Source organism: Diabrotica undecimpunctata, chromosome 10 (genome assembly GCF_040954645.1).
Source record: "Diabrotica undecimpunctata isolate CICGRU chromosome 10, icDiaUnde3, whole genome shotgun sequence".
Taxonomy (NCBI): domain Eukaryota; kingdom Metazoa; phylum Arthropoda; class Insecta; order Coleoptera; family Chrysomelidae; genus Diabrotica; species Diabrotica undecimpunctata.
In genome coordinates, this window is record NC_092812.1 from 17,331,843 (window position 1) to 17,351,213 (window position 19,371).

At 32.7% G+C, this 19,371-nt stretch overlaps 1 protein-coding gene across 1 annotated transcript in view; it reads left to right on the forward strand.

Annotated features, from left to right (window-relative positions):
* Positions 1 to 19,371, forward strand: part of para (sodium voltage-gated channel paralytic) — a 454,557-nt gene that overhangs the window by 151,720 nt on the left and 283,466 nt on the right. The window contains exon 2 of the mRNA XM_072545653.1: positions 6,214 to 6,272. The gene's annotated coding sequence lies outside the window, so the exon portion shown is untranslated. The remainder of the gene's footprint in view (positions 1 to 6,213; positions 6,273 to 19,371) is intronic.

Here is a 19,371-nt window from a genome sequence, read left to right on the forward strand (position 1 = left end):
TAGACGTTTTTATTTGTGTGCTCATAACGTTGGCTTTTTGTATATTGTTCTATTTCTCTTTTATGGTACGGGAAATCAACCTTTATTCAACAGTTTAGTAGATATTCCAAGTTGTATATTCTTTATTATTAGCTGGTTTTATGTTAATATAAAATATAGATAATGACACTTTGGTTTTAAAGTGTTTTAGTTCCATATGTTCTCAACATTGTGACCTGGTTTTTTAATGGTATTTGTTAATTCACTTGTATTGACTGAATACTGAATGTTTTAAGGACAACTCTAAAGTTTCGTTCTTGTTTATTTAATAGATCTCAAATTCGGTTATCTATCAAATAAAGTTGGTGTTATTGCATATGATACAGTTCCAAGACTTAAATTGTGGCAAACTTTTCAACAACTCGGCATTAGTTCAAACCTTTTAGGAATAATCACAGAAGTATACAGGGATAACACTACTTACCTAAATATCAGAAACAGTCTATCAGAGTCAATAAAAGTAACTTAAGGACTAAGACAAGGATGCAGTATGCCACCCCTACTGTTTAATTGATGTATTGAGGTAGCCCTCCGAAATTGGAATAACCACTGCCAGAGAATGAGAATTCCCATAGGAAATGACGTACTGTTCTCCCTAAACTTTGCGGATGACCAAGTCGTCCTAGTTCAAGATTCTTATAGTCTAGAATTTATGATAAAGCGTCTATATAGAGAATATGTAAAATGGGGAAGTCAGCATGAAGAAAACAGAATATTTAGTTATCAATTCAGATGCGAGGTTTGAAGTGTTGGTAGACGAGGACGTGGAAATCAAACAAGTGGAAAAATTTAAATATTTAAGTGCACTAATTGATAAGAACGACTTGGGAGAAACCGAAATTAAACACCGAATTAATCAGGGACGTAAAATTGTAAGATGTCTTTCCAAAAGGAACAAAACAATAATAGGGCAAACCATGGTTGAATCAGTTCTTTGTTATGGGTCTGAAGTAACGACAATTAATGCAGACCTGAAGAGAAGATTGTTGGCAGTTGAAATGGATTATTTAAGAAGTGCTGGAACATCAAGGCTGGAAAGGAAGACCAACGAATCTATAAGAAACAACATGAATGCTAGAGAAACGGTCATTGACAGAATAGAAAGAAGAGGTTTAAAATGGTTTGGACCCCTATTGAGAATTCACAGATGCAAGCTCCCTGGAAAAAGAAAAAGAGGTAGACCTCGACGCTTATGGAATGAATGAATGAGAAGAGCGATGTAATCGAGAGGTTTGGAGGAAGAGCATGCCTTGGACTGGAAGGATTGGCGGAGGAGAACGGGAATACGGCGAAAGCCGTCTCCAAAATATATTGTATTTACCTGTAAGTTGGATCCTGTAATTATATATATATATATATATATATATATATATATATATATATATATATATATATATATATATATATAATATCTTTGGCACTGCTATCTTTAGTACTATAAATTAAACTAAAACCCAAATTTTAGGGACCCAAAATGGAGGTAGCAAAAAAAAATTTCCAACCCCCCCTCAAACAAATTCTGGGTGCGCCACTGTATCAAACCGCAAACATTAAGAAATTGTGGTGAATATGTTTTTGCTCATAGTTTTATTAAATATTCGGCATCCATGTTTTACATTGCACTAATTCGTAATTCCTTCGTTATGAAATTTGTAAACTCCTGCTAATATCAACAAGTCAACAAAACGTAGAAACTACTTAGCATCCATATTTTTCCAAAAATCTCCATGCTTTAGTTGACCTACTGTATTACTCCAATAAACTAGGTGGTTTACAATATTATCTCTAAAAATTAGGCAAAGGCAACTGGAAATTATTTTTAAGTTTTATTCAGCATGTCTTGTAGGTCCTCCTTTTTGATGCAAAACATTTCTTTGTGATTGGCGATCCGTTTTTTGTGTTCGTGGCTAAAAGTACCATTTTGCGTGTTTATTTTGGACCTGCAATACAATATAAATATTTTAAATTTTGCAATTGAAAATATGAATAGAAACTTTGTTAAAATAGAAACATGTAAAAATCAATTTGTTGGTCGTCATTATCACTAGAAGTAGATTCTGCATCAGGTAGATTTTTGGATTCATATTCTGAATGTACTTTAGTAAGATCCTCTTTATTGCTATTTTTTGAATAAATAGTACCATCCTAGTCAACTTCACCATCACTATCACATTCTTTCAACCACTGCAGCATTTTTATCACCTAACTGAACCGAACTTCTTCCAGCCATTATTACTAAAAAAATGGGCAAGCGTAGTACGAATTGTCTAAAAGTAGAACGTTAAATACTTAGATTAAATTAAGGAAAGCACCTGACAGGCAGAGAGAAGTAGGAAGACGAGTGATTCCCAGTAAAAAACATCTGTTTTTGTATGACCCAAACGGAAATCGGGGCATTTACTAACAGAGAATACGTTACAGAACATTTCACTCCCATGAAACGTTTAAGCATTTAGAAAGTAACAAAATAAATAACAGAAATGAAAAATACATACCAAAATGATATGGATAAATTTCTGTAAGAAATGTATCCAAGTGTTACTACGCCACTGGTAGCAATTAACTTACACTTCTTAAATTATACCTAAGTATCTCCAACAAATTCTTATAAAAGCCGAAAATCTATTGAAAAGATATTTTTACCCTAAAGCTTAACTTTCTCCGACCAATTCCAATATTGTAACCTTTCTTTTAATATTGGGTTTTATATACCGAGCATATTTGTTTTCGCAAAATATCAATGATTAAATAAAACGTATGATAGTAAAAATAAGTTGAATTTAATTGCTCATTATGTTACATAATAATATTTTTCTAACCGATAACCTATATTCATAAATGCATTATTAACTATGTTAAATAAATGTTCAAAATGTTGCCAATTATGTTTAAGACACAGTCGTATATGGTTGATTAAGGACTGTCGAACGTCTTTTATTTCAGGTTCAACACCGGCAAAGACATGTTGCATACGAACTTTCGTATTATCCCGCATTGTGGGTTCGTCGTTGTATATGTCCACTATATTTTTGATGTACTCCAAAAAACAAAATATAGTCTAGTGTAGTAAGTCCTGGATATCTTGAGGGCTATTCCACAGTACCAAATCTGATACAACTGCCACTGTAGTTAATATTTAGCACATGCTCAACATTTATTGTATGATGCGGTGGTGCTACGGCATGTTAAAAAAGTAACTAAAGAGAGTATGAGCCAAGGATGTTGCCTTTAATAATAATCACTATGTAATACTAAGTGGAGTTTGCTAATTTGTAACGTTCCAACTAAATTTTATAACACAAATAAGCTAGAGTTACTAATAACTCTAGACTCATTAAAATCGACATCTATACTCTATGATGTCTAAAATAATAAGGATTAAAAGCGGCGTCCACAGTTGGTGCATTCTACTAATACCTATCTAACTTATTAAAAGCGGTGTCCACACTTGGTGAAATCGAAATTCGTAATGTTTGCTAACTGCATATTCTAATTAAGGTATGGGGAACAGCTAAACGATAGGACTAGTTCTTACGGGAAAAAATATTTGACTATTAGGGCCGGTTCTACAATGCTGGTATAAACTGAGAATAAAGTTATACTTGTAATAACTTTATTTATGGTGTTCTACAAACAAAGAATAAACAAGGAGTAAGATAATGAGAGTATATCTTTAGAATAACTTTATCCTTCCAAAGTTGAGCAGATATACTGAGTATAAATTTATACTGCATTTCTATTGGTTGGCCACGAGTTGTCAAATCTGTGATATTTTAACCTCACTGTATACCATTCGATCTTTGAACTGCAGTTTTGTTTGTTTTTATATATAAAATAAAAATTTTTGATATGGATCCAGTTAATATTAATATTTTTGAATCTGATAATGAAGATTTTGAAGAAGGAATACCTAGGCTAAGGCATCCAAAATCTTTTAGAAGTCGGTATGAATTAGATATATATTTATGTAGTATTTGAAGTATTAACAAAATTAAATTTTTTAGGACAAATTATTTTGAAGAGTATGACGAATTAGAATTCTTCACTCGCTTTTGTTTACAGAAACATACGTGCAGAATTTTATTGCACCAAATAGAATGTCTCAGACTAAGCGCAATCATGCCATATCAGCATCTACTAAACTGTTATTAACCTTAAGATTTTATGCTTCTGGTTGCATGCTAATAGCAGCTGCAGATTTTGTAAGTGTTAATAAAACATCTGCTTGTGTAATTGTAAAACAAGTAACGGAATCAATATGCACTTTACGAAACACATACATAAAGTTTCCTGCTACAGAAGTGGAATTACAGGAATTAAAACAAAAATTTTATAATATTGCACGATTTCCATATGTACTAGTCGCAATAAACTGCACCCACATCCGGATCCAATCACCAGGTGAAAATGAAGCTGAACGTTATAGAATCCGAAAAGGATATTTTTCATGGAATGTTAAGACTGTATGCGAAGCAGAATTGAAAATAATGGACATAGTGGTGCGGTGGCCAGGATCAACACAATTTTTAATAACTGTAGATTGAAATTTCGCTTAGTAGAAAGAGAATTTGGTGCAAATTTTATTCTGCTGGGCGACAGTGGATCTGGTATTAAAAATTATTTGATAACACCTCTAGCAGCTCCAAATAAACCTGCAGAAATTTTATTTAACTGAGTCATAAATCAGAACTAGAAACTGTGTAGAAAGATCCTATGGAGTGTGGAAACGTAGATTCCATATTCTATCTTAAGGTATCCGAGTATCCCCTGAAACTTCCCAGGTCATTATCGTAGCAACTTCAATTTTGCATAACTTAGCGATCAATGAAAAAGGTGGTGAACTGCCAAATGAGGTGCATATCAATGAATAATTGCATGAAAATAATGTGTTAGGAAATAATGAAGTATATTTAAATGAAAATAACAAAATGCGAGCGTCAATTATAAATAATCATTTTGTGAATTTGTTATAACGAAATATGAATCTTGTAAAATAAAATTGTTTTGGAAAAAAACATTTTATTTCGATACATTATTAGTAGCCTGATCAATGAATATAAAATTTTGCCAAAAAAAAATTTATCAAAAGCGAAAATTTGGAAATAGACAGCCGAAACTGTCTATTAAAAATAAAAAAAAGTTTACAATTAGAGAGCCTTTATTTTGAAAAAAAAATTTTAACATGGTTGATTTTTCATATATTGGGCTATATTTCGTAAAATAATGAAAAAATAAGATAAAGATAAAGAAAGATATTGTTGAAAGAATTTCGAAATGTTCACTTAAAAATGAAAATCAAAAATATTGATATCTTTTAACACAACACAAATTTTATACGCTTACAAGTAATATAAAACTTTAGCATTTTAGATTGTAAACTAAAAGAAAATTTTAATTTAAATGATTGTATAAATTTTGACAAATGACGAAAATACTGGCTGTACTTAAAAAGTTTATGTGGTTAATTTTAAATATATTTTTCTAAATTAAATCAATTATAATTTACTATACAAATTCATTCATATTAAAATCGAAGTTTTTTTTATCCATTTTATATTAATTGCAAAATATAATAATATAAACGTAGATAAAAACCGGATAAACCGAATCAATTCCCTTTCAGTTTTAAACAAATTTTACAGTTATGACAACTGCCAAATGTCACTCTCAATAACAATTTGAACTAATTTTAAGGACATTAGATTTGTTACTTCGTTTTACCTTAGTGTTCTGTGGTTTTACCCAGAATGACTATTCCGTTGTCGATTTTACAATGTAGAACGCTCGAAAGGTTATACTTGGAATAAACTCAGGTATAAGTTATACTCAGAATAATTATTCTCCAATTTATACTTGGATTGTAGAACCGGCTCTTAGTGGCGTACCCAGACGCTTGGAGAAATTTCTTACAGAAATTTATCCAACTAGGTATAATCTTTATTAGTTTGTATCTGTTTGTCCTCATCTTGACGTTGATTATATACTTTACCTGTACCTTATGGCAATAAACAATATTATTCTTTTAATTTACAATTTCTGAAACTAAGTACTTAAATAGTAAAGAAACTAAAATGCCTTTTAACCTTACGATTTAGTTTCAAAGCACTGTTATTTTAAGTATGCACTTAAATTATACTGTTTGTAATTTACCTCTAATTTACATTATCTTTTCAGAACACATGGTTGTCGTTGCCCCCCCTGGGAAACATTTGTATGGGCGCCCATGGTACAAGGTGAGTATTTCAAACATGAATATGGCTTATTATTTGACCTAAAAACCAGTTTATTTGAATTACTAATTTATTCTAAAAGCGACGGAGAAAATTTTCAAAAGAATCCGTAGTCATATTTCTAACCACACACACACACAACAATAATTTATGAAGTAGATCAAATATAGATGAAGGTATAGTGGGGCCATCCAACTTCTCCTAGACTGCAGAAGATGCTCACTGGTGGTCAGTATGCTTACCGGTCACTGTAGACTCAGGCGGCACCTTCTTCTGCTTGGATTGGCGGCTGGTCTTTGGTGCCATCTCTGTAATGAGGAGGAGGAAACCTCCTCAGATGTCCTTTTAAAGTGCTCGGCACTGGCTTATCAGAGGTGGGTTTAACCTTCATGTAACCGAGCCAATTAAGTTACCTAAGTTAACTAAGTTAGGAATTTAAATTATTATTACAAATAAAAATTATCTACATTTTTTAACGCAGCTTACATTCAGGTTAACCTTTAAACAAAACAATTAAAATTTATGGTTATGTACCAAATGTCCGAAAAGGATAATACTGACTGTGATATGTCGAAATGAAATATCAAACCTTTTTAAAATATTTAATAAATTTTAAAATTAATTGCATTTAAAAGAAGACTAATACGACAATTAGCTAATCCATAAAATCCATAAAAAATTTTAATTTGTTATAAAAACAAATTTTTTTTATTAATGAAAAATGTCTATTTTTACATAGAAAAGTACCTTATATCACTCTAGCTGGTATTTCCTTTAAGAAGTTTTTGGGATTGGAATTGGATCAAAAACACTGTCCCACATAAACTGTAAATGGTCTGGCACGACCATGGAACACAACAAAAAGTCCTGGGGAGGTAGGACACTGATTCGGGCTTCGTATTATCCTTAATGACAACAAACTGCAATCTTTACAACTCTGAGTGGCCGAGTTTTTTTCTTCTTAAAATCATGTGGACCTCTCAAATAGTTGGAAAATTGTCTTACAAATCTCTTAGATAGGGCACAACACACAAAAATCGGTGATAATATTTTGAAAACAAATTCACCCTTCAAATTAAGAAAAATTTCCGACTTTGAAGACTACACGCCCACTGCTATCTCTTCCAAAAATCAATCACTGTTTTTCCACTAACTGCTCACTAACTAATTTTCGATAACAAAAAACCATTACGAATTTGAAGAAAATCTGGACTAAACAACGAAACCAACTTCCCTGGTAGCGGGCTCATCGTAGAGTGATTTCATTCACAAAAATCGCTCTCCTCCCCGCATACTTTCTCACCAATCTACGTGGATATTTATTTGATGCGCAATATTAAGCGGAATCTACATCAAAAGAAAGCAATTTAAATTATTATATACAGTCCAGAAATGTTTATATTACCGATCTCAACAACGCAAAAAGATTGAGAATATTTTTCGGTGTTTTAACATATACGAAAATCGATATGCTACAAATATCAAATATAATATAGGACCCAAAACACTACCCTGAGGGATTCCAGATTATATTGGGTAGATTTTGATGTTTTTAATTCATACTTAACTCGGTAGTATCTTCCTGCTAAATATGATTTTAGTAGTAAAGTAAACATTGACCCTGGAACGTTTATTTTTATTTTAAACAGCAACCCTTCATGCCAGACTTAATCAAAAGCCTGACTGGCGCCAAGAAAAAGAGCAGAGCAGTATTTTTTTTCCTTAAGTTTTATTCACTATATCAACGGCTATATGTACTTGTTCTATTGTTGAATGCTTCTCTCTGAAACCAAGCTGATGATCCAAGAAAAGATTATTATCAGTTATTATCTTCATAAGCCTTGTCGCTATAAGCTCCTCAAATAGTGTAGCAATTACCGGTAAGAGACTAATAGAACGATAAGAGATATGTTCGTGAGGTGGTTTACCACGTTTATGGACCACTATTATATCAGTAATTTTCCATTGAGTTGGTACAATTTTGAGCCTTGGTAAGTCATTGAAAAGTTGTATCATACCTGTTTTTTGGTAACTCTTTTAAGATAGTTCCTGTTATAAGGTCAAGCTTTTTTCGTTTTTGATCTATATTTAATGACACTTTTTAGTTCTCTTATTGTACCTAACTGATTTAATTTGCTCATCTGGCTATTGGATTGTTACTGGACTTTTGTAAATAGCTTCATCTTCTTCAGCATTGAAAAGAGTAGAGGTTGAAAAACTTCTTCAAGATATTCCCTTTATGTGTTTCTTAATGCTGGGGTATGTTTACTGTCTTGCTATATTGTAACTTTGATATATCAGTAGCACATCTTATGGTAGATTATCCTAAATATATTAATGAAAGACACAAACACTTAATACCGATTAATATATCGCAAGTTTTAGGACCTATTGTAATTTTAAAAACTTATTCAACTATCTCAAAGTCATTAATGTCCTCAGCCAATAAATTTTAAATAAGATGTAGGTTTCGTTCATTATAATATAAAACTTTAATATTTTATTATAATACATTATAGTTCATTATAAAACTTTAATATTTTATTATAATACCTACCTAACTAAAATTGTAATTTACTTCAGTTCTCGGTATACGTCCTCACTGAAACACTCAGTTTGTAATTTTATATTATACTTTTTGTATTTTATCTACACGCTAATAACCCTCAGTGGTTAATGTGGTTAATAAAATAAAAAAAAATATGTTTTGTTGTTTCTAAAAGTAAAGTTTCAAAAAGCAAGGATTTGTGAAGACCATCGAACTTTGTCCCTAATGAGTCGTGCCGCTAAGATTTTTATGCGAATAATTTACGAGTATAACCGAATTCACAATAAGTGTGAAGAATACCTGAGTCGTTCTCAATATGATTTTAGAAAGGGTATAGGCACTAGAGAAGCAATTATGGGATTGACACTGATGGCAGAAAGGTATCGTGAGGTTAAAAAACGGCTGTATGTGTGCTTTGTCGATTAAAGAAAGGCCTTCGACCTCATCAAACACGGAAAATTGATTAAGACGCTAAAAGAAGTAGGGTTGGACGGACACGACATAGCTATCATAAGTAATACATACTGGAACCACATAGGATGCGTTCGAACAGACAACGGAAACACCAAGTACATCAACATATAACGAGGAGTGCGTTAAGGGTGCATTTTATCCCCCCTATTATTTAATGTATATGCCGAACAATGGAAGCCAATGGAATCATCATTAACAATAGAAGATATGCCGATGACACCGTAGTATTAGCAGAAACAGAAGACCAACTACAAATATTGATGAACATATCAGAAGAAAATCACAGGCTGGGCTTGGACATTAACTTTTCCAAAACCAAAATTCTGGTATTCCACAAAAACCCCCATGAACAAGTTACACCTAACATACAAATAAATGGTATCACCCTTCAGAGTTCCCAAAGCTTCATATACCTGTGCAGAGAACTAAATAGTCAACTAGACCACTCAAAAGCAATTAAAAGACGTATTAAAATAGTAAGACCTGGTTTCATGAATATGCGTAAAATGCTCTGTAACCCCAAGCTATTAGTCTCAATAAGATTGAGAACACTAAAGTGTTATGTGTGGTCTCTATTACTATATGGATGTGAGGCTTGGACATTAAAACAGTATGATGTCAACAAATTAAATTCATTTGAAATGTGGATGTACAGCCGAATGCCAAGAATAAGCTAGACCAGCAGAACTACGAATGAAGAAGTACTGAGAGCAATGAACACACGCCCTCATCTGGTCAATACTATCAAAATTAAAAAGACGTCATATTTAGGACACATAATGCTTCACAGTTCCGTCTGATAAGCCTTATGAGTCATGCAGTAAAAGTCCTACTAAAAATCGTACATAATCGTATCTATAGAAAGTGCGAAACAATCATCGAGACGATCAGTTTGGATTCAGAGCCGGAATGCGAACGAGAGAAGCCCTGTTCAGTTTACTAGTTCTCGCCCAAAAATGCTACGACCAACAGAAAGATATATTTATATGCTTTATAGACTTCGAAAAAGCATTTGATAGAGTAAGACACGACCTACTATTATAACGTTTGCAAGAAGTCGGTTTAGATGGAAAAGACATCAAATTCTTAAAAAACTTGTACTGGAACCAAAACGCCAGAGTTAGGATCGAAGGTTCCACATTCGCAAAAGTAGAAATTAGGAGAGGAGTTAGACAAGGATGTGTTTTGTCGCCTCTGCTGTTTAATCTTTACTCCGAGTTTCTATTTAAAGAAGCATTGGAGGATTCTAAGGATGGAGTCAATGTGAATGGCGTAAATATCAACAGTATCAGATACGCCGATGATACAGTGTTAATTGCGGATTCTGACTTAGGTCTACAACGACTCATAGACAAGACCAACTCGACCTGTGAGCAATTTGGTATGAAAATAAACATTAAAAAAACCAAAGTGATGTCAATCCGAAAAAACCAAAACGTACCTCAACCTTGCACAATAAATGATCACGTTTTAGAACAGGTCAATAGATTTAAGTACCTGGGATGTTGGATCGATAGCAGCCTAAATCCTGATCTAGAAATAAGATCGAGAATAGAACAGGCCAGAAAATCTTTCGAAAAAATAAAAAAACTGCTTTGTGATTCTCGAATAAAACGCGAAATTCGACTACGTTTATGAAAATGCTACGTCTGGTCGACTCTTCTATATGCAGTTGAAACGTGGACCCTTAAAACATCAACCGTAAATAAATTGGAGGCCTTTGAAATGTGGATCTACCGGAGAATACTCAAAATTTCATGGACATCGCATACCTCAAACGAAGAAGTGTTGCATAGAATAGGCAAGGAAAGAGAACTTTTTAACACAGTAAAAGTTAGAAAAACATCATACCTAGGCCACATACTGAGAAATAATAAGTACTATTATGCCCAACTTATAGTGAAAGGAAAAATCGAGGGAAAGAGAGGCCTAGGAAGGAAAAGACTATCGTGGCTCAGAAACATCCGACAATGGACAGGGCTAAATTTTGAACAGCTAATAAGAACAGCTGAAGATAGAGAAGAGTTTAAAATTGTAGTAGCCAACCTCCATTGAGGAGAGGGCACTTTAAGAAGAAGAAGAAGAATGCTTCATAGGAAATTTGAGCAGCTCCAGGTAATATTAGAAGGCAAGATTGAAGGTAAAAGGGGCATAGGACGAAAGAAAAAATCTTGGATACGAAACGTTAGAGATTCGACCCACACAAGAGGAAATAAATAAATTCATCAAGCCCAGAACAGAGAGACATTTGCCATATTGATCGCCAACCTCAACAGAGAAGGCACTTAGGAGGAGGAGGTTGTTTCTAAAAACCAAACCGAAAGTCGATTCTAAATTTTCTCTATATATAAAAACAAAATTAAGCACTGAGCATTATACATTCAAAGAGTAAACACGTTGTTATCATTTCGTAGTAATTGATATTTAATATTAATGAGTTTTTAATTATTATATTATAACAAATTTTTGGGAAAAAAAGCGTTAAAGTGTTAAAATAGTACATCACACAGCATGTGTGAGTATTTAATTTACATCATAATATTATTAATATCAACAAAAAATTAATAATATCTTTTCATTCACCTGTTGTCAGTGCTAATCTACCAACTGGTTGTTTTTTTCTCAAATTATCGTCTGTGGTTTTTCATCGCCAGAGGCGGACTTAGTTTAAATGTTTTGGAAAAAACTCGGAAAGAAGGAAAAAAATGGATAATCTTACTCAAAATTCTTCAAATGTCAATATTACTTCACAAAATTTCAACAGCACCGTTAAATCATACTCAGCAGCGTTAGCTAAAAACTTCACTCTATTACTAAATAGAGATCAAGCGATAGTTTTCCCATCGATAGAAGGTTGCAAAATTCAAGATCTCTTACAGATTGGACCAATAGTTAACCCACAAAATATAATATATTGTTCACATATATCTAACAATCGAGTTTGCGTATATTTGAGAGATAAAAAAATTGTCGACGATCTTCTTACAAATAATAAAGCCATCACAATTAACAACACTCGTCCAGTTGCTCGGCGACTAATTACCCCATCAGAAAGAGTGCTAGTATCTAATGTAAGCCCCACAATTCCTAATGAAGATATTACACGACATTTACAAAACTTAGGTTTAACATTGTTATCGCCAATGACTAAACTGAGAATTGGAGCTACTGATCCAGCTTACAGTCACATATTAAGTTTTAGAAGATAACAATTGTTTTAAATGCAAGCAAGCAGGACATATTGCTTCACAATTTGCTGTTTCTGTTTCACTAACTTTGAATATAATACCTACAGTAAGCAATTCTCAATCAGGTAGCATATCTCTTGCCCAAACTTTACAAACTCCTATTGCTGGAATCACTACAACTTCTTCTTCCAACAGCTCACAATCCGCTAACGCACACAGCTCGCAAATAAATCAAAACTTACTCTCATATATGTTTGAGTCATCTTCGACCCAAAATCCAGAACTGTCAAATCCACCCCTCTCTCAGGCTATCAATACCCCTATGAATTCTGAGATAATCGAAAACGCCTTGGTTGACAATACAAACTCAGATCCTTCCTTAACACAAAATATTTCACACAAACGTACTGCTTCTGCTGTTTCGTCTCCTAATTCTGAGGAAGTCCAATTTGCAGTTCCAATGGGTCCAGTTCCAAAAAAAGGGCAAAACAGAAAAGAAAACGGAACAAAACATAAAGTTTTCAGACAATATTAAAACATATACAGATAAACACTCCCCTTCCTTTTGTCTTAACAGTCAGCAAATTGAAAGTCTAGTCTAGTCTAGTCTATAATTGAAATATACCTGCTTTTATTAAATATTTTTTCCTAAACAGAAATTTCAAGGTAAAAGTAAACGGTCTTCTATCTAATGTGAGATATCAAAAAAATTGTACACCCCAAGGTTCGGTAATCAGTCCGACGCTTTTCCTTATAGCTATTAATGATATAATCAAATCAATGAACAAACCCATTCAAGCGAGATTGTACGCAGATGATCTTATAATATCCTTAAATGGAAACAATATACAGAGTATGGCCAAATTACTAAAATATCAACTCGATAAATTTATAGCATGGTCTAAAAGGAGTGGTTTTCAATTTGCTTCGTCTAAAACTCGCTGCATTATATTCTAAAAGAAACCAAAACAGATAAAAGAAATACCTACTTTAAAACTTGGGGGTCAGATACTTGAATATGTAATTACAATTATATATCTAGGTTTAATATTTGATCAAGCTATAACCTAGAAGGACCACATCAAATATATATCAGCTATATGTCAAAAAAGACTAAACCTCTTGAAATGTCTTTCTCGTACGAACTGGGGAGCGTACGGTAGAATTCTACTCGTATTATATAAAAATCTGATCCGCTCCAAGATCAATTATGGATGCCACGCTTACTTGTCTGCTTCAACAACAACTCTAAAAGTTTTAGACCCCATTCAAAATAACGCTCTTAGAATAATAAGCGGTGCATTTAGAACAACCCCTATCTTAAGTCTTCAGGCCGAACTCGGTGAACTACCATTACATTTAAAAAGACAATACAATACACCCTTTACAATATCACCAAACCCTTCGCTGCTCGAATATCAAGCACGCAAAAACCCACATTCCGTTTTACGAAAGATGCAGATGAATCATAAATGAATTAAACCTTAAAGTCTCCGAAATCTATCCTAGCAAGATTTCAACTTCCCCTCCTTGGCTAATAGTTTCTCCTCACATAAATTTGGATATATTATCAGAAAATAAGAAAGAAAGCAATCGTCATCTAATTAATTCTAAATATCAAACCTTAATTTCTAAACTTTCTTCCTTCAAACAGTTATTCACAGATGGATCTAAAACAGAACGTTGTGTAGTATCTGCCTTTGTAACAAAGGATGGAATAAATAAATATCAACTAGCGGAGACAAATACTATTTTAACAGGAGAACTCTTTTTTTTTTATTTATTTACGCTGTAACCACCAGGGTTATTAGTGACCTAAATATATAATACAGGTAAAGTTAGAAAAAATTACAATAATTGATACAGTCCTGAGTCTTTAAGATAACTTATTGTGTTTTTAATGTTCATGTTTTTTCCTAGGGCTTCCTTTATATTATTTGATATAGTGTGCTTCTTTCTTGCTGCTTCATATGTTTTGCACTGAGTTAGTATATGCTTCACGGAGAGTGTTACTTGACAATTTTCACACATTGGCGGCACAGTTCGCGTAAAGAGGTGTTAATGTGTAAAGTTACTGTGTCCTAGTCGCAAACGTGTTATTCTCACTTGGTCCTGTCTATTCGCTGTGGGTTGGAGCCATGGATTCACTAATTGTTTGATTTCCTTGAGTTTATTTTGTGATGCACTCCACTTATTTTGCCACGCACTTAACACTTTATGTTTTATTTCTGACTTAGTCATCTGAAGAAATCTCATTAATAAGAATGGAGTCCTGGCTGAAGGACGCTAAGCGTGCTAGTTCATCTGCTTCTTCATTTCCTTGTAACTGAATGTGATGGAACAAACATGAAGTCAACAGTGATCTTATTATTATTTAGAATCTCTATTTCTGATTTGATTTGTGAGGCAATTTGATTATTGGTATATAAACGTTTGATAGTGTGAAGTGAGCTTAGTGAATCGGTTATTATGAGAGACAGGGACTGTTTCGACTCTTTTATGTGGGAGAACTCTTTGCAATATATTAAGCCATATGACACGTTACAAAATGTCCTGAAACTAACTTCTTAATAATTACTGACTCACTAAGTTCTCTAGAAATCATCTCAAAAATATATTCTTCCCATCCTGTGGCCAAACTCATTAGACAAGAATTGCAGATCCTAAATCACAGAAACATTTCTTTCCTGTGGGTGCCATCTCATATTGGAATCACGGGAAGCGATCTGGCGGATAAATATGCACGAGAATCCTTAGAAGACACAAATATTGAGTTATATCCAAAAACTCCAGCGACAGATCTCAAATCATATTTCCACAGCAAAATAGTCAACATATGGAATAGCAGATGGCACAAAAAATAGGCAAAATTACTGGAGATAAAACCAATATTTCAACCATGGCCTGATAGTTCCACCAATCGTTTTTCTCAGGTTATCATCACACGACTGCGGCTTGGTTATAGTCGCCTTACGCATGGACATCTGATGACAAGGGATCCCCAACCGGAGTGTTATTCTTGAGAGACCCCGCTAACAGTAGAACACCTTCTAGTGGAGTGCGCGTTACACACTGCGGAAAGATGTAAATTAAGGGTCCCGGGGAATTTGAGAGAACTATTCTAAAAGTGCGGTGCCAAAGTGATTATCCAATATCTAAAAGCAATAAACTATTTATATAAAATTTAATTAACGCAATTCAATTATTTTACTTACTTATTCAATACTTTTTCTTTTTTCGCTAATAGCCTTACAGGCTGATGCGATTTTAAAAATAAAAAAAAATAAAATTAAGCACTTTAAAATTTTAGAGTTGTTTTTGACTACTGTCTTTTGAGCCGTAAAAGCTTTGTAGTTGCTGTTTCTATAGAAATATTCTGTCATATGTCCTGTATTTGTATTAACATAACAAAAATTTAGATTAAAAAAGTTTGTAAATATTTAATATGCTGACTTTTCCGTTTTAAATTAGCGACACTTTCTCCAATAATCAAAAATATTGAGTGTATTTATACGCATCTCTTTTCCTAGCAGAAATAACTTCCACCCCCACGCGTACGTCCACAGTTTTCAGTTCGCAACTTGCAACTCGCGAGTACATGATGAGCTGTTTGATTTCTGGGAACTTTGTATGCATGTTATCGTTGAAATAAAAATGTGTAGTGATTTAACTATATAAGGTATTAATTTAAAATTTTTAATGATAATTTTCGATGATATTCTGCATTGTTAATTGTAATTGTCGCCGGAACGTACACACCAGTAGGACTTTCTTAGGACAGAGTGAAATTATTTTCACTTTATATATAGTAAAGTGTTAATTAAGTGGACCCTAGGATAAGTTAGTTAGAGGTAAGCATTAAATTAGGTATAGTTGCCTACATATTTCTATCGCCCATCGAAAAAATGGCATTATAATTGTTTAAGAAATTCGAGTAGCCGCTATCCAGGGACATATCGTGATATTGGTTGTTTCACAGACATAAATTTATTTCTCGATATTGATGTAAGTATTAACTCATAAAATAATAACAATGTGTAATATGTATATAGTCAAAAAGCAAAGAAATATTGTTTTTAAACAACAGTTAACAATTTGTAATGAAAACATGAATGGTTTTAACTGAAATATTCAGCACATTAGCGTACCTTGTCTATAATATTTCTACTGCAGACGAGTTCTTATCATCGTCACTGTCCAAAAGACCAATAGTAAATTGTCCACTGTTTGAAGTTACTTGCTTTCTTGATTTACTGTTTTTTTTTCAGTCGGCACTTTTCGCGTCAAATTTTGGAAAAATATTTTTCCTTTGAACTGTTTTTTTTTTACTTGTCCCTAAATAAGTTCTATGGTATTGAAAATGCAAGAATAAGGTGGTACCTCAAAACAGTATGGACATGTTCTATTGAAATCATGTCCAGTATATAATGTTGATCATAAGTTTTAATACGAAACACTTTAAGTAATTGTTTCTTATTATAGTTCTCTTCAAAATACAAAACATTATCTGAGAAGAAATCTTGTAGTTTCTGTTCTGAAGACGAACTGTTCAGATTTTTTTTTAGATGTCTTGAGTGATAGCTAACATCATCCATAATTATCACACTGCTAGGTGTTATATTAGGAAGTAATATATTCTTAAACCACTCTTCGAATATTATTAACATTCATATTCTGATGTTAGTATACACTACATTTTTCTATTTTTTTTTTCTACAACCTTTATTTGGAGATACGCGTTTCAGCTGACACCTAAGTGAACCATCAGTCCAACTTTTGATAGCGGTATCATGCGTGTCATACCATGTCTGGTCTAAATAATAAATTGTTCATTTTTGGTGTCGATATTTGTGAATTTTTTCTAAATAATGTAAACTCCAATGTACTATCCTCTTACTCTCCATAATAGCCACTCATTTATCAACAATTTTGTATTTAAAACCAAGTGGTTTTATGACAAGCTCTTCCCATTTCAACAAGCGTGGGGTATATAATATAAATTGTTGGTATTACTTTGTGCCGTATTCCTGATAGCTGTGATGATAGTCAACATCCGATAGGAGAAGAAACTCCAAGAAGAAAAAGGTTTTCAGCCTTCGATATTGTTTTTCTCTATTTAACACCAATCTGCACAATGTTGCGAATGGTAGTATACCGAATTACTGTTAGAATCGCTTTTCTTATGATACTGCGTTTACAACTATTTTCAGGATCTTTTGCAGATTTTTATTAACTTTCATAGATATTTTCTTGGATTATTCATCCAAAACGATCCTTTTGATTGGAAGTCGTAAACTCTTAACTACAGTTCTAGTCTCAGTGTCGATGTTTTGATGTCACTTAAATAATTGTCAACTATTGGACTTTGGACAAAAATCTGTAGGTGATTTTTTCCATGGTCTAAACATTTTCTTTATACACAGAGAGGCAAGAGAGAGTTTCAAAAAACAAACAAAAAAAAATAATACAATTATAACGACCACCTCAAAACTATTACATTACTTATACACAACTTAAAATTGAAGCAACGCACATCTATGAACAACCTCGTTGCAAAGATGACAACTAAACGAAAAATTTGTCCAGTCCCTTAAAAGAACTTAAAGTAAATACTTACATATAAGTAGGTACAATAAAAAATTATTAGACGATAAATATTAACCAAGAGAAATTAAACTTTTTTCTACTTTTAAGGATACAAAAAGTAAGTTCGTTAGCGGAACCGAATTTAAAATTATTCTGCACATTATATATGAAGCGTTATTTGGTTGAAACATTTCATTTTTGGTGATAAAAAAATATCTTAAATTTTCTGGACTTAACGTAGCATTTGTTTGAATTTGCCGAAGGACAATAGATAGATGAAGGCGACTTTATAAAAGGGCTAAATTTTTTTTGCGAGAGTAAGACTGTATACAGAATGATAGATAGATAGATAGAACGTTTATTGACCACTTTACATAAAGTTTAAAGTCCGTATAAAAAATACAATATAAGATATAATAATGTAAACTTAAAATTAACTTAACCATATTGGCTAAAGTAATATATATATATATGTAAGTATTAGCAGAATAATTAAAATTAAAAATTTAAGATAAAAAAATCTCTAACCAAAAAAAAAAAACAAACCTAAACTGTCACATAAAAAATCTTTGAAATATGGAAGTAACAAAAATGTGCAAATAATTAAGAATATTCCCGAATCGATAACTAAATAAACTAATACATAAAACTTAGTACATTTTAATAGCAATAATACAATGTGATATGTAGATAGTAAATCGACAGTATTCTGACCAAACTGGGTACACGTTATAAAGGTGTATTGAGGTATTCTGTCTTTGAGTAAAAACAATATGTTAAAAAATGCTTTCTGATCCTATTTTTAAACAGTGGTGGAGACAGAATTTTTATTTCGTTAGGCAGATAGTTATACAAGTGAATATCAATTGAATTCTTTGTGCTCTTTGATAGTCTGAATCGTTGTGACCTAATTAAATCCCTCGATCTTATTAGATGATCATGTAATTGGGAGTTTATAGTAAACTTATTTTTATTATCGTGAATTTCCAACAGTGTTGCATACATATAAAGCGAAGGTAGAGGCATAATACCCATGTTCAAAAATAATGGTTTACAATGATCCCTTAAATCCGCTCCAGCAAGTATCCTCACCACCTTCTTTTGTAATTTAAATACTCTGTCGGCATGACCAGAGTTGCCCCAAACAGCTATTCCATATTGTATATGACTATGAAACAATGAAAAGTAACACATTTTAAGGGTACTTTTAGGTACCAAATAAACCAGGTTACGCATTACAAATATTGTACTGGCGAGTTTAGAACTTAAGTTGTCTATATGGATGCCCCAATCTAAGTTGTCATCC